We start from the raw sequence: 15,517 nt of genomic DNA on the forward strand, positions 1-15,517 counted from the left end.
ATTGGCGGTCAGCCTTGGACTTGTAGTTCCACGCATAAGAGGAAAGTCGGGCGGCTGAATCTATTAGCGGGGGTAGCGTCTAATGCAAGACGCCTGATGGGGTGCGCAGGGATGGGGGGGGCTAGTGTACCATGCAGGGAATAATTGACGGCAGTGGGTAAAGGCTTGATGGAGATTGGCGGTCAGCCTTGGACTTGTAGTTCCAGGCATAAGAGGAGAGTCGGGCGGCTGAAGCTATCAACGGGGGTAGCGTCTAATGCAAGACGCCTGATGGGGTGCAGGGGGGTGGGGTGTGAAGAGAACACATAGGAGTGTATGTCCAGAAATAGAGGGGTGCGCAGCGATGGGGGGGGCTAGTGTACCATGCAGGGAATGATTGACGGCAGTGGGTAAAGGCTTGTGGGAGATTGGCGGTCAGCCTTGGACTTGTAGTTCCACGCATAAGAGGAAAGTCGGGCGGCTGAATCTATTAGCGGGGGTAGCGTCTAATGCAAGACGCCTGATGGGGTGCGCAGGGATGGGGGGGGGCTAGTGTACCATGCAGGGAATAATTGACGGCAGTGGGTAAAGGCTTGATGGAGATTGGCGGTCAGCCTTGGACTTGTAGTTCCAGGCATAAGAGGAGAGTCGGGCGGCTGAAGCTATCAACGGGGGTAGCGTCTAATGCAAGACGCCTGATGGGGTGCAGGGGGGTGGGGTGTGAAGAGAACACATAGGAGTGTACGTCCAGAAATAGAGGGGTGCGCAGGGATGGGGGGGGCTAGTGTACCATGCAGGGAATGATTGACGGCAGTGGGTAAAGGCTTGTGGGAGATTGGCGGTCAGCCTTGGACTTGTAGTTCCACGCATAAGAGGAAAGTCGGGCGGCTGAATCTATTAGCGGGGGTAGCGTCTAATGCAAGACGCCTGATGGGGTGCGCAGGGATTGGGGGGGGCTAGTGTACCATGCAGGGAATGATTGACGGCAGTGGGTAAAGGCTTGTGGGAGATTGGCTGGCAGCCTTGGACTTGTAGTTCAATGCTTTAGAGGAGGGTCTTTGATTTGGAAATTAGCGGAGGAAGCTTTTCATTTTGGATGGATTGGGGGGGGTGTAAATTTGGGAAGGGTGATGACTTCAATGAGGGTGCATAGAATAGTCTGGGGGGGGGGGTTTATTATTTGGAGTTTGAAAACAACACGCACCCAACATGTTCTTGGGTGCGTGATCATTCAAAGGTTTTGACAGGAGAGACATGGGGTCTGGAGGAGACAATAAGATAAGTGGTGAACTTTATGTGACTCGGATTAGTATGGTGTTTGTATGTAAGAGACTTGGAGTCTACAGATAGGGGTGTGCGGGAGACATAAACATGATTTCATTTGTTTAGTATGGGTGCGCAGGGAGGAGGGGGGGGATAGTGTACCATGCAGGGAATGATTGACGACAGTGGGTAAAGGCTTGATGGAGATTGGCGGTCAGCCTTGGACTTGTAGTTCCAGGCATAAGAGGAGAGTCGGGCGGCTGAAGCTATCAACGGGGGTAGCGTCTAATGCAAGACGCCTGATGGGGTGCAGGGGGGTGGGGTGTGAAGAGAACACATAGGAGTGTACGTCCAGAAATAGAGGGATGCGCAGGGATGGGGGGGGGCTAGTGTACCATGCAGGGAATGATTGACGGCAGTGGGTAAAGGCTTGTGGGAGATTGGCGGTCAGCCTTGGACTTGTAGTTCCACGCATAAGAGGAAAGTCGGGCGGCTGAATCTATTAGCGGGAGTAGCGTCTAATGCAAGACGCCTGATGGGGTGCGCGGGGATGGGGGGGGCTAGTGTACCATGCAGGGAATGATTGACGGCAGTGGGTAAAGGCTTGTGGGAGATTGGCTGGCAGCCTTGTACTTGTAGTTCCACGCATAAGAGGAAAGTCGGCCGGCTGAATCTATTAGCGGGGGTAGCGTCTAATGCAAGACGCCTGATGGGGTGCGCGGGGATTGGGGGGGGCTAGTGTACCATGCAGGGAATAATTGACGGCAGTGGGTAAAGGCTTGATGGAGATTGGCGGTCAGCCTTGGACTTGTAGTTCCAGGCATAAGAGGAGAGTCGGGCGGCTGAAGCTATCAACGGGGATAGCGTCTAATGCAAGACGCATGATGAGGTGCAGGGGGGTGGGGTGTGAAGAGAACATATAGGAGTGTACGTCCAGAAATAGAGGGGTGCGCAGGGATGGGGGGGGGGGCTAGTGTACCATGCAGGGAATGATTGACGGCAGTGGGTAAAGGCTTGTGGGAGATTGGCGGTCAGCCTTGGACTTGTAGTTCCACGCATAAGAGGAAAGTCGGGCGGCTGAATCTATTAGCGGGAGTAGCGTCTAATGCAAGACGCCTGATGGGGTGCGCGGGGATGGGGGGGGGCTAGTGTACCATGCAGGGAATGATTGACGGCAGTGGGTAAAGGCTTGTGGGAGATTGGCTGGCAGCCTTGTACTTGTAGTTCCACGCATAAGAGGAAAGTCGGCCGGCTGAATCTATTAGCGGGGGTAGCGTCTAATGCAAGACGCCTGATGGGGTGCGCAGGGATGTGGGGGGCTAGTGTACCATGCAGGGAATAATTGACGGCAGTGGGTAAAGGCTTGATGGAGATTGGCGGTCAGCCTTGGACTTGTAGTTCCAGGCATAAGAGGAGAGTCGGGCGGCTGAAGCTATCAACGGGGGTAGCGTCTAATGCAAGACGCCTGATGGGGTGCAGGGGGGTGGGGTGTGAAGAGAACACATAGGAGTGTACGTCCAGAAATAGAGGGGTGCGCAGGGATGGGGGTGGCTAGTGTACCATGCAGGGAATGATTGACGGCAGTGGGTAAATGCTTGTGGGAGATTGGCGGGCAGCCTAGTACTTGTAGTTCCACGCATAAGAGGAAAGTCGGGCAGCTGAATCTATTAGCGGGGGTAACGTCTGATTCAGGAGGAATTTGGAAGGGTTGCAGGGGGGGTCATCACAGTATTGTAGAAATATTGGTAGGTCTATTATTGTTATGTCGATGTATATTTTGTCGATCTGTTTGTTGTCTGTTTTAATGTTGTCGACCTTTATGTTTGTCTATCTTACGGTGTGTGTGATCCATGTGATGTCTATTAATGTTGTGTCGATCTGTTTGTTGTCTGTTTTAATGTTGTCGACCTTTATGTTTGTCTATCTTACGGTGTGTCTGATCCATGTGATGTCTATTAATGTTGTGTCGATCTGTTTGTTGTCTGTTTTAATGTTGTCGACCTTTATGTTTGTCTATCTTACGGTGTGTCTGATCCATGTGATGTCTATTGTTGTTGTGTCGATGTATTTTTTGTCGATATATTTGTTGTCTATGTTTCTTGTTGTCTAGGTTTGTGTTTGTCGATGACTGTTTTATCGAACTATTGGTTTGTATATATGTTTAGTGTCGATCAGTTTGAATGTCTATATGTTTGTTGTCGATGATTGTAATGTCTGTGATATTTCCGTTCTATGTTTTCTTTTGTCTGTGAACATGTTGTCGATGTTGTCATGTGTCTATGTTGTGTTTGTCGGTGTTGTTTTGTTGTCGGACATGCTGTTGTCGACCTGTTGTTGTTGTCGATGTAATGTTTGTCGACCTTTTAGTGTTGTCGATCAAGTTAAGTTCGATTTTAGGTTGTCGATCTCTTGGTTGTCGGTCTTTGCTGGTTCGATAAGCCGTCCGGATACCCCCGTTGGTAACCCTTTAGGGTTTTGCTGTTGCCCTTAGCAACAGCATTTCGGGTTCTCTACGTATTAAAACACAACATCTTGCTTTTCCCATCTGAGCATTACTAATACTAGGGAGACACCCAGTTCCTTAGCCTCTGGGCTTCTCTGTTCACTTTGTGTGTATTTTGTTACCCTATCACCTTCTGTGTACGTAATGTCATATTCCCCAGTCTGTCTGTGAGTTCATTTGTTTTGCATACCTATCCGTTCAGACACCAGTACATTCCTGCAGGCACTGGTGTGCATAACAGTTCAAACACCAGTACATTCCTGCAGGCACTGGAGTGCATAACAGTTCTGACACCAGTACATTCCTGCAGGCACTGGTGTGCATAACATATTCAGCAGCCTAATACTCCTGTTGAAATTTTGTGGGAATATGGAGCATACCCCTCAAAATACGTTGCAACAGGTGGTCGATCAGGTGCAGGTCCTGACTCGACAATTTAATGATTTGTCCATTAAAATGTACACCTCCCAGGCCGCTGGCGGAGCTCCCGCAGCAGCAGCACCTTCAGGGGTTAAGGAGCAGAAAGTAAATCTCCCGGATCGTTTTTCTGGAGATCGCTCGCAGTTCTTTTGTTTCAAGGAGAGCTGCAAGCTATACTTCCGGCTTAGGCCTCAGTCTTTTGGGTCGGAGATTCAGCGGGTGGGCATAGTGATTTCCTTGCTACAAGGAGACCCACAGGTCTGGGCATATGGGTTGCAGCCTGACTGTCCGTCGCTTAAAAGTGTTGATGCTTTTTTTACGGCACTGGGCATGTTGTATGATGACCCTGACAAGACGGCCTCAGCCGAGGCTCAGATTTCGATCCTTAAGCAAGGGCGAAGGCCAGTTGAGGTTTACTGTACGGAGTTTCGGAGGTTGGCCCATGATACCCAGTGGAATGACCCAGCCCTGAGACACCAGTACCGAAGAGGTCTTTCTAACCAGATAAAGGACCAACTGGTACAATATCCCTTGCCTGATAGCTTGGATCAGCTCATGCAGTTATCCATCCGGGTGGATAGACGGCTGAGAGAGCGTAGGCTTGAAAGGGAGACTGAGGTTTCCTTCTTTCCCAAGGGAACCTCAGACTCTGAGGAATTTTCCGAGGAGCCTATGCAGATTGGGGCTACCCGCCTCTCTTCGCGTGAGAAGACGTGGAGGAGACAGCAGGGGTTGTGTTTGTACTGTGGGAATAAAGGTCATGTGGTAGTATCATGCCCAGAAAAGCCGGAAAACTTCAGGGCCTGAGGGTGATGGGAAATATCCTGTCAGGCCAGAAGTCAGAATTTCCCAAGAAGACTTTTATCATTCCGGTGACCTTGAAGATCCTCGGTCAAACTGTCAAGACTGAGGCCTTTGTGGACAGTGGGGCCGACGGGGTTTTTATGGACCGCCAATTCGCCCTGAAACACTCTGTTCCCTTAGTACCCTTGGCATCGGAAATTGAGATTTGTAGGTTAAACGGGGAACCATTATCCCAAGGTAAAATTACCTCTTGCACTAGCCAGATTTCTTTGTTTATTGGAGCCACACACTCTGAAAAATTGTCCTTTTATGTAACTGTCTGTACTTTTGCCCCATTGGTGTTGGGGTTACCCTGGTTAAGGGCCCACAATCCTCAATTTGACTGGGTCTCTGGGGAGATTCTTAGTTGGGGTACTGATTGTTTCAGGAGTTGCTTGAGCCTTCCAGTCAGGCTCTCGCAGCTAAGTTTGCCAGGATTGCCAGGGTGTTATGCAGATTTTGCGGACGTGTTCTCCAAAAAAGTTGCAGAGGTACTACCTCCCCATCGCCCCTATGACTGTGCCATTGATTTGTTGCCAAATGCTAAGCTTCCCAAGAGCAGGTTGTACTCCCTGTCACGTCCTGAGACTCAGGCTATGGCAGAGTACATTCAGGAGAACTTGGCTAAGGGATTTATCAGACCTTCACAGTCTCCAGTTGGGTCGGGGTTCTTCTTCGTGGGTTAAAAGGACGGTTCGTTGCGACCCTGCATCGACTTCAGGGAATTGAACCGTATCACGATTAAAAACTCATACCCACTGCCCCTCATTTCGGTCTTGTTTGACCAGCTTCGTACTGCCACCATTTTTTCTAAGATTGACCTACGCGGTGCATACAATCTAATCCGAATAAGAGAGGGGGATGAATGGAAGACTGCCTTTAATACCCACTCAGGGCATTATGAATATTTGGTGATGTCTTTTGGGCTCTGTAATGCCCCGGCAGTCTTCCAGGATTTCATGAATGATGTGCTCAGGGAATATTTGGATAGATTCTTAGTTGTATACTTAGATGACATCCTAATCTTCTCCCATTCCCTGGAGGAACATCGGAAGCATGTACGCTTAGTCCTCCAGAAACTCAGAGACCACCGGCTTGGGGCGAAGCTGGAGAAGTGCGAATTTGAAGTTCAGCAAATCGCATTTCTAGGATATATTATCTCCCCAGAAGGTTTCCAAATGGAGGGTTCCAAGGTACAGGCAGTCCTGGATTGGGAGCAGCCCACTAGTTTGAAGGCGCTTCAGCGTTTCCTGGGCTTTGCGAATTTTTATAGACGATTTATCGCTAGATTTTCGTCTATAGTGGCGCCCTTGGTGGCACTCACTAAGAAAGGGGCGGATGTTGCTCACTGGTCTTGTGAGGCTAAAGCGGCTTTTGCCCGTCTCAAAAGGGCATTTGTATCGGCCAAGGTGCTGCGACACCCAGATCCAGAGCGTCCTTTTGTGGTGGAGGTGGATGCCTCTGAGATGGGTATTGGGGCAGTGCTTTCTCAGATGGGAGTGTCTGATAATCGCCTTCATCCCTGTGCTTACTTTTCCCGTAAATTTTCGCCTGCCGAGATGAATTATGACGTGGGTAACCGGGAATTGTTGGCTATTAAGGATGCACTCGAGGAGTGGAGACACTGGCTTGAGGGGGCTAAGTTTGTGGTCTCAATTCTCACCGACCATAAGAATCTGGCATATTTAGAGTCAGCGAAGCATCTCAATGCCAGGCAGGCACGATGGGCTTTGTTTTTTGCTCGCTTTAATTTTTTGATAACATATCGCCCTGGGTCAAAAAACATCAAGGCTGATGCGCTCTCGCTGAGTTTTGCTCCAATCCAGGAGACCACCGAGGAGCCGTTGCCCATTGTGTCCCCATCATGTATTAAAGTGGGCATTACCCAGGCTCCTCCAGACCTTCCGGTAGGTCTTTTGTTTGTGCCTCCTAGGTTAAGACAGCGAGTGTTCCTGGAATTCCATGCCAAGAAGTCGGCAGGTCACCCGGGTATTGCCAGAATTCGGGAGTTGCTATCTAGGGCGGTGTGGTGGCCCTCGGTGGCTAAGGATGTGGATCAGTGGGTTCGGGCATGTGACATCTGTGCCCGAAATAAGACTCCTAGAGGGGTTCCTGTTGGCCCATTACATCCACTCTCTATCCCATCTAAGCCATGGACCCACATTTCAATGGATTTTGTGGTGGACTTGCCCAAATCCTCGGGGATGACAGCCATCTGGGTTGTCGTTGACAGGTTTTCGAAGATGGCGCACTTCGTTCCACTGGTTGGGCTGCCATCGGCCAGACGCCTGTCTGAATTATTTATGCTGCATGTTGTGCGTCTCCACGGGTTGCCACTTGATGTGGTCTCTGACCGCGGATCCCAGTTTGTGGCCAAATTCTGGAGGGCATTTTGTTCCGATCTCCAGATTTATGTCAGCTTGTCGTCAGGCTACCATACGCAGTCTAATGGGCAGACTGAAAGGGTGAACCAGTCCTTGGAGCAGTTCCTCAGGTGTTATGTCTCCAAGTGTCAGACTGACTGGGTTGCTCATCTGTCCATGGCGGAGTTTGCCTATAACAACGCGGCTCACTCTGCTACAGGGATCTCTCCCTTCCTTTGTGTGTATGGGCATCATCCTAAGGCCAGTTCTTTTGACCCCCTGGACTCCACGCCTGGTGGTTCCTCTGTGGTTTCGGTCCTTAGAGGTATTTGGCGGAAAGTGAAGAAAGCCCTTGTGTCTGTGTCATTAGTGACCAAAAGGGTTTTTGATAAGCGGAAAAGACCCTGCAGCTTCAAATTAGGAGACTTCGTCTGGTTGTCTACCAAGAATTTGAAGTTGAGACAGCCATCTCATAAGTTAGGCCCCCGGTTCATCGGCCCTTATATGATCACCAGGGTTATCAATCCGGTGGCATTTCAGTTAGATCTGCCCCGTTCTTTGGGTATCAATAAAATATTTCATTGTTCCCTTTTAAAACGGGCGATTAGTAATCCTTCTTCCAGTGGAAGACCTTCCCCTCTTCTGATACGTGGCCAGAGGGAGTTTGTTGTTGAAAGGATTCTTGACTCCAAGATGGTTCGGGGTCGGCTGTCATTTTTGGTGCACTAGAAGGGGTATGGTCCGGAGGAGCGGTCGTGGGTGCGCAGTTGTGATCTTCATGCCCCCAGACTGATACGCTCTTTCTTCTCGCAGTTCCCCGATAAACCCGGTGGTAGGGGTTCTTTGAACCCTCGTCAGAGGGGGGGTACTGTTAGGGTCTCCTGCCCTGTGCTGCCACGTCGTCATGGCAACCGGGAGACAAGTGCTAGCGGAGTAACCTGAGAGCAGCTGATACTCCGGTTCGGGTCTTTTGCTGTGCAGTGGTTACAGGCTCTGTGCACGGCAGGGGATCTGGTGCTGGTTTTTGTGCTCACAGTCTGTGAGGTCTGAGTGGGGCGTGGACAGCACCTGCTTTATAAGGCCTCTTCTCAGGTTAAGCAGATGCTGCTGAATCTTTGTTGGTTAGTCAGTTCCTGAAAGTTAGCCAGTACTGTGTAGCTTTGTATTTGTTGTTGCTTACTGCAAATAGGCCTGGGGATTTGGTACTACACTCTGCCAATCCAGACCTAGCAGTAAGACTGGAGTCAGTCGTTTAGCTTGCTGGGGTTCTTTTACTACTCTGTGAACTTAGCAAGTTTGCGGCTGTATTCTAAGACTTGCCTGCCTAAATCCTGTCTCACTATGCAAGGTGTCAGGTGTCAGTTTAGTGGCAGTAAGCTGAACCTGTGCACTGCAAGTGAGAATTAGGATTGTGGAGACTCTCCTTGTGTCTATCATTCCATCTCTGACCAAGGAGTTTACTGCCACACCCGTTGGTAACCCTATAGGGTTTTGCTGTTGCCCTTAGCAACAGCATTTCGGGTTCTCTACGTATTAAAACACAACATCTTGCTTTTCCCATCTGAGCATTACTAATACTAGGGAGACACCCAGTTCCTTAGCCTCTGGGCTTCTCTGTTCACTTTGTGTGTATTTTGTTACCCTATCACCTTCTGTGTACGTAATGTCATATTCCCCAGTCTGTCTGTGAGTTCATTTGTTTTGCATACCTATCCGTTCAGACACCAGTACATTCCTGCAGGCACTGGTGTGCATAACAGTTCAAACACCAGTACATTCCTGCAGGCACTGGAGTGCATAACAGTTCTGACACCAGTACATTCCTGCAGGCACTGGTGTGCATAACAGCACCTTCATGATCATAGTATCTCACCTGGCAGGTAAGTAGGAGTTGGGCTAGAGCTGGGGAGGGTTGCTGCTCGGGCACCCCCTGTCAAGTGAAGGAGATCCAACTGAGGCAGCACAAGGGAACTCTCGAAAGAAGAACAAGGCTAGAGGAAGATCTGAGACAAAGAAATCTGACTTTTACCAGAGCTGACCAGAGGAAAGCACAAACACAGTCCCCCACTACCACAAATAATGCAGTCGAGTTTCCCACATTTGGGGAAATCACAGGGGTCAGCATACCCAGAATGCAATGAATGAACCTCACCCTGGGAAAACAATCTTCATGACCATGGTATCTCCTATGCAAAATAAGTATGATTTGGGATAGGGCTGGGGAGGGCCGCTGCTCAGGCACATCTCTGTCAAGTAAAGGAGATTCAACTGAGGCAGCACAAGGGAACTCTCATCTGGGGACAAAAACTGCAGGGAGAACACATATTTTCAGATGAACATGGGAGGGCAGAAGGCTGCCTAATACTGAAGCACCCCCAAACAACAAACCAAATGCAACAACTAGTGCAAGCATTCCTGGGGGAAGGCCTGCAGCAGATGGATTTGCATATGGTGATGTCATCCAAGCAGTGGGTCAAAGTTGGCTGGAACCCTCGTCTGCATATGAAAAGAGAAAAGTGGCGTGCAGGGCATGGCGGCCTTTTGCTGCGCTTGGATGACCCCTAGTTCGCATTAAACACCCCCACCCTCCTTCAGTGTGGGGCTCATGTTGGCCATGCCCCAGCCCCTGAAGCATTCAAGCTGATTTCTTGCAGCAGCTGGGCACTGTAACAGCTCCAGAGGTGCTCTGTAAGGCAAGTAAAACGGTGTGGGCCCTGCAGCACTACCTGTAGTTTGCATTGTGCATTGGAAGGCACAAAGTAAGCACACGGGAGGAGAAGTCAGGATAGTGCACAAGGGCATAGAAGGGAGGGGTTCAAGAAAAAAGAAGTGGAAACAGACAGCAAACTAGGCTGGAGAGAGACCTGAGACAAAGAGATCTGAATTATACGAGAGCCGACCAGGGGAAACAAAAATTATGCAGTCAAGTTTCCCACATTTGGGGAAATCACAGGGGCAGCACACCCAGAGTGCAATGGGTGAGCCTTGCCCTGGGAGAAACACCTTCATGATCATAGTATCTCACCTGGCAGGTAAGTAGGAGTTGGGCTAGAGCTGGGGAGGGTCGCTGCTCGGGCACCCCCCTGTCAAGTGAAGGAGATCCAACTGAGGCAACACAAGGGAACTCTCGAAAGAAGAACAAGGCTAGAGGAAGATCTGAGACAAAGAAATCTGACTTTTACCAGAGCTGACCAGAGGAAAACACAAACACAGTCCCCCACTACCACAAATAATGCAGTCGAGTTTCCCACATTTGGGGAAATCACAGGGGTCAGCATACCCAGAATGCAATGAATGAACCTCACCCTGGGAGAACAATCTTCATGACCATGGTATCTCCTATGCAAAATAAGTATGATTTGGGATAGGGCTGGGGAGGGCCGCTGCTCAGGCACATCTCTGTCAAGTAAAGGAGATTCAACTGAGGCAGCACAAGGGAACTCTCATCTGGGGACAACAACTGCAGGGAGAACACATATTTTCAGATGAACATGGGAGGGCAGAAGGCTGCCTAATACTGAAGCACCCCCAAACAACAAACCAAATGCAACAACTAGTGCAAGCATTCCTGGGGGAAGGCATGCAGCAGATGGATTTGCATATGGTGATGTCATCCAAGCAGTGGGTCAAAGTTGGCTTCAACCCTCATCTGCATATGAAAAGAGAAAAGGGGCGTGCAGGGCATGGCGGCCTTTTGCGGCGCTTGGATGACCCCTAGTTCACATTAAACACCTACACTCTCCTTCGGTGTGGGGCTCATGTTGGCTATGCCCCAGCCCCTGAAGCATTCAAGCTAATTTCTTGCAGCAGCTGGGCACTGTAACAGCTACAGAGCTGCTCTGTAAGGCAAGTAAAAGGGTGTGGGCCCTGCAGCACTACCTGTAGTTTGCATTGTGCATTGGAAGGCACAAAGTAAGCAGACGGGAGGAGAAGTCAGGATAGTGCACAAGGGTATAGAAGGGAGGGGCTCAAGAAAAAAGAAGTGGAAACAGACAGCAAACTAGGCTGGAGAGAGACCTGAGACAAAGAGATCTGAATTATATGAGAGCCGACCAGAGGAAACACAAATTATGCAGTCAAGTTTCCCACATTTGGGGAAATCGCAGGGGCAGCACACCCAGAGTGCAATGGGTGAGCCTTGCCCTGGGAGAAGCAACTTCATGATCATAGTATCTCACCTGGCAGGTAAGTAGGAGTTGGGCTAGAGCTGGGGAGGGTCGCTGCTCGGGCACCCCCCTGTCAAGTGAAGGAGATCCAACTGAGGCAGCACAAGGGAACTCTCGAAAGAAGAACAAGGCTAGAGGAAGATCTGAGACAAAGAAATCTGACTTTTACCAGAGCTGACCAGAGGAAAGCACAAACACAGTCCCCCACTACCACAAATAATGCAGTCGAGTTTCCCACATTTGGGGAAATCACAGGGGTCAGCATACCCAGAATGCAATGAATGAACCTAACCCTGGGAGAACAATCTTCATGACCATGGTATCTCCTATGCAAAATAAGTATGATTTGGGATAGGGCTGGGGAGGGCCGCTGCTCAGGCACATCTCTGTCAAGTAAAGGAGATTCAACTGAGGCAGCACAAGGGAACTCTCATCTGGGGACAACAACTGCAGGGAGAACACATATTTTCAGATGAACATGGGAGGGCAGAAGGCTGCCTAATACTGAAGCACCCCCAAACAACAAACCAAATGCAACAACTAGTGCAAGCATTTCTGGGGGAAGGCCTGCCGCAGATGGATTTGCATATGGTGATGTCATCCAAGCAGTGGGTCAAAGTTGACTTCAACCCTTGTCTGCATATCAAAAGAGAAAAAGGGCGTGCAGGGCATGGCGGCCTTTTGCGGCGCTTGGCTGACCCCTAGTTTGCATTAAACACCTCCACCCTCCTTCGGTGTGGGGCTCATGTTGGCTATGCCCCAGCCCCTGAAGCATTTAAGCTGATTTCTTGCAGCAGCTGGGCACTGTAACAGCTCCAGAGCTGCTCTGTAAGGCAAGTAAAAGGGTATGGGCCCTGCAGCACTACCTGTAGTTTGCATTGTGCGTTGGAAGGCACAAAGTAAGCAGACGGGAGAAGTCAGGATAGTGCACAAGGGCATAGAAGGGAGCGGCTCAAGAAAAGAGAAGTGGAAACAGACAGCAAACTAGGCTGGAGAGAGATCTGAGACAAAGAGATCTGAATTATACGAGAGCCGACCAGGTGAAACACAAATTATGCAGTCAAGTGTCCCACATTTGGGGAAATCGCAGGGACAGCACACCCAGAGTGCAATGGGTGAGCCTTGCCCTGGGAGAAGCAACTAAGTAGGAGTTGGGCTAGAGCTGGGGAGGGTCGCTGCTCGAGCAGCCCCCTGTCAAGTGAAGGAGATCCAACTGAGGCAGCACAAGGGAACTCTCGAAAGAAGAACAAGGCTAGAGGAAGATCTGAGACAAAGAAATCTGACTTTTACCAGAGCTGACCAGAGGAAAGCACAAACACAGTCCCCCACTACCACAAATAATGCAGTCGAGTTTCCCACATTTGGGGAAATCACAGGGGTCAGCATACCCAGAATGCAATGAATGCACCTAACCCTGGGAGAACAATCTTCATGACCATGGTATCTCCTATGCAAAATAAGTATGATTTGGGATAGGGCTGGGGAGGGCCGCTGCTCAGGCACATCTCTGTCAAGTAAAGGAGATTCAACTGAGGCAGCACAAGGGAACTCTCATCTGGGGACAACAACTGCAGGGAGAACACATATTTTCAGATGAACATGGGAAGGCAGAAGGCTGCCTAATACTGAAGCACCCCCAAACAACAAACCAAATGCAACAACTAGTGCAAGCATTCCTGGGGGAAGGCCTGCCGCAGATGGATTTGCATATGGTGATGTCATCCAAGCAGTGGGCCAAAGTTGGCTGGAACCCTCATCTGCATATGAAAAGAGAAAAGGGTTATGCAGGGCATGGCGGCCTTTTGCGGCGCTTGGATGACCCCTAGTTCGCATTAAACACATCCACCCTCCTTCGGTGTGGGGCTCATGTTGGCTATGCCCCAGCCCCTGAAGCATTCAAGCTGATTTCTTGCAGCAGCTGGGCACTGTAACAGCTCCAGAGCTGCTCTGTAAGGCAAGTAAAAAGGTGTGGGCCCTGCAGCACTACCTGTAGTTCGCATTGTGCGTTGGAAGGCACAAAGTAAGCAGACGGGAGAAGTTAGGATAGTGCACAAGGGCATAGAAGGGAGCGGCTCAAGAAAAGAGAAGTGGAAACAGACAGCAAACTAGGCTGGAGAGAGACCTGAGACAAAGAGATCTGAATTATACGAGAGCCGACCAGGGGAAACACAAATTATGCAGTCAAGTGTCCCACATTTGGGGAAATCGTAGGAGCAGCACACACAGAGTGCAATGGGTGAGCCTTGCCCTGGGAGAAGCACCTTCATAATCATAGTATCTCACCTGGCAGGTAAGTAGGAGTTGGGCTAGAGCTGGGGAGGGTCGCTGCTCGGGTACCCCCCTGTCAAATGAAGGAGATCCAACTGAGGCAGCACAAGGGAACTCTCGAAAGAAGAACAAGGCTAGAGGAAGATCTGAGACAAAGAAATCTGACTTTTACCAGAGCTGACCAGAGGAAAGCACAAACACAGTCCCCCACTACCACAAATAATGCAGTCGAGTTTCCCACATTTGGGGAAATCACAGGGGTCAGCATACCCAGAATGCAATGAATGAACCTCACCCTGGGAGAACAATCTTCATGACCATGGTATCTCCTATGCAAAATAAGTATGATTTGGGATAGGGCTGGGGAGGGCCGCTGCTCAGGCACATCTCTGTCAAGTAAAGGAGATTCAACTGAGGCAGCACAAGGGAACTCTCATCTGGGGACAACAACTGCAGGGAGAACACATATTTTCAGATGAACATGGGAGGGCAGAAGGCTGCCTAATACTGAAGCACCCCCAAACAACAAACCAAATGCAACAACTAGTACAAGCATTCCTGGGGGAAGGTCTGCAGAAGACGGATTTGCATACGGTGATGTCAACCAAGCAGTGGGCCAAAGTTGGCTGGAACCCTCATCTGCATATGAAAAGAGAAAAGGGGTATGCAGGGCATGGCGGCCTTTTGCGGCGCTTGGATGACCCTTAGTTCGCATTAAACACCCCCACCCTCCTTCGGTGTGGGGCTCATGTTGGCCATGCCCCAGCCCCTGAAGCATTCAAGCTGATTTCTTGCAGCAGCTTGGCACTGTAACAGCTCCAGAGCTGCTCTGTAAGGCAAGTAAAAGGGTGTGGGCCCTGCAGCACTACCTGTAGTTTGCATTGTGCATTGTAAGGTACAAAGTAAGCGGATGGGAGGAGAAGTCAGGATAGTGCACAAGGGTATAGAAGGGAGGGGCTCAAGAAAAAAGAAGTGGAAACAGACAGCAAACTAGGCTGGAGAGAGACCTGAGACAAAGAGATCTGAATTATATGAGAACCGACCAGGGGAAACACAAATTATGCAGTCAAGTTTCCCACATTTGGGGAAATCGCAGGGGCAGCACACCCAGAGTGCAATGGGTGAGCCTTGCCCTGGGAGAAGCAACTTCATGATCATAGTATCTCACCTGGCAGGTAAGTAGGAGTTGGGCTAGAGCTGGGGAGGGTCGCTGCTCGGGCACCCCCCTGTCAAGTGAAGGAGATCCAACTGAGGCAGCACAAGGGAACTCTCGAAAGAAGAACAAGGCTAGAGGAAGATCTGAGACAAAGAAATCAGACTTTTACCAGAGCTGACCAGAGGAAAGCACAAACACAGTCCCCCACTACCACAAATAATGCAGTCGAGTTTCCCACATTTGGGGAAATCACAGGGGTCAGCATACCCAGAATGCAATGAATGAACCTAACCCTGGGAGATCAATCTTCATGACCATGGTATCTCCTATGCAAAATAAGTATGATTTGGGATAGGGCTGGGGAGGGCCGCTGCTCAGGCACATCTCTGTCAAGTAAAGGAGATTCAACTGAGGCAGCACAAGGGAACTCTCATCTGGGGATAACAACTGCAGGGAGAACACATATTTTCAGATGAACATGGGAGGGCAGAAGACTGCCTAATACTGAAGCACCCCCAAACAACAAACCAAATGCAACAACTAGTGCAAGCATTTC

The 15,517-nt window shown here is 50.0% G+C and overlaps 10 non-coding genes across 10 annotated transcripts; all 10 read right to left on the reverse strand.

Moving 5' to 3' along the window:
* Positions 1-9,410: 9,410 nt before the first annotated feature.
* Positions 9,411-9,574, reverse strand: LOC134985862 (U1 spliceosomal RNA). The gene has a single exon (XR_010192005.1). It is a non-coding gene; the product is annotated as a U1 spliceosomal RNA (small nuclear RNA).
* A 674-nt stretch (positions 9,575-10,248) lies between these two features.
* LOC134985732 (U1 spliceosomal RNA) lies at positions 10,249-10,411 on the reverse strand. Its single transcript, XR_010191893.1, has one exon. It is a non-coding gene; the product is annotated as a U1 spliceosomal RNA (small nuclear RNA).
* Positions 10,412-10,563: 152 nt separating this feature from the next.
* On the reverse strand, positions 10,564-10,727 carry LOC134985638 (U1 spliceosomal RNA). The gene has a single exon (XR_010191811.1). It is a non-coding gene; the product is annotated as a U1 spliceosomal RNA (small nuclear RNA).
* Positions 10,728-11,401: 674 nt separating this feature from the next.
* Positions 11,402-11,564, reverse strand: LOC134985738 (U1 spliceosomal RNA). The gene has a single exon (XR_010191899.1). It is a non-coding gene; the product is annotated as a U1 spliceosomal RNA (small nuclear RNA).
* A 152-nt stretch (positions 11,565-11,716) lies between these two features.
* Positions 11,717-11,880, reverse strand: LOC134985870 (U1 spliceosomal RNA). The gene has a single exon (XR_010192012.1). It is a non-coding gene; the product is annotated as a U1 spliceosomal RNA (small nuclear RNA).
* Positions 11,881-12,837: 957 nt separating this feature from the next.
* Positions 12,838-13,001, reverse strand: LOC134985650 (U1 spliceosomal RNA). The gene has a single exon (XR_010191822.1). It is a non-coding gene; the product is annotated as a U1 spliceosomal RNA (small nuclear RNA).
* Positions 13,002-13,672: 671 nt separating this feature from the next.
* On the reverse strand, positions 13,673-13,835 carry LOC134985800 (U1 spliceosomal RNA). Its single transcript, XR_010191952.1, has one exon. It is a non-coding gene; the product is annotated as a U1 spliceosomal RNA (small nuclear RNA).
* Positions 13,836-13,987: 152 nt separating this feature from the next.
* LOC134985850 (U1 spliceosomal RNA) lies at positions 13,988-14,151 on the reverse strand. Its single transcript, XR_010191994.1, has one exon. It is a non-coding gene; the product is annotated as a U1 spliceosomal RNA (small nuclear RNA).
* A 674-nt stretch (positions 14,152-14,825) lies between these two features.
* On the reverse strand, positions 14,826-14,988 carry LOC134985733 (U1 spliceosomal RNA). The gene has a single exon (XR_010191894.1). It is a non-coding gene; the product is annotated as a U1 spliceosomal RNA (small nuclear RNA).
* A 152-nt stretch (positions 14,989-15,140) lies between these two features.
* LOC134985660 (U1 spliceosomal RNA) lies at positions 15,141-15,304 on the reverse strand. The gene has a single exon (XR_010191832.1). It is a non-coding gene; the product is annotated as a U1 spliceosomal RNA (small nuclear RNA).
* Between the last annotated feature and the right edge of the window lie 213 nt (positions 15,305-15,517).

Source organism: Pseudophryne corroboree (genome assembly GCF_028390025.1).
Source record: "Pseudophryne corroboree isolate aPseCor3 chromosome 7 unlocalized genomic scaffold, aPseCor3.hap2 SUPER_7_unloc_1, whole genome shotgun sequence".
In the NCBI taxonomy this organism is placed as follows: Eukaryota; Metazoa; Chordata; class Amphibia; order Anura; family Myobatrachidae; genus Pseudophryne; species Pseudophryne corroboree.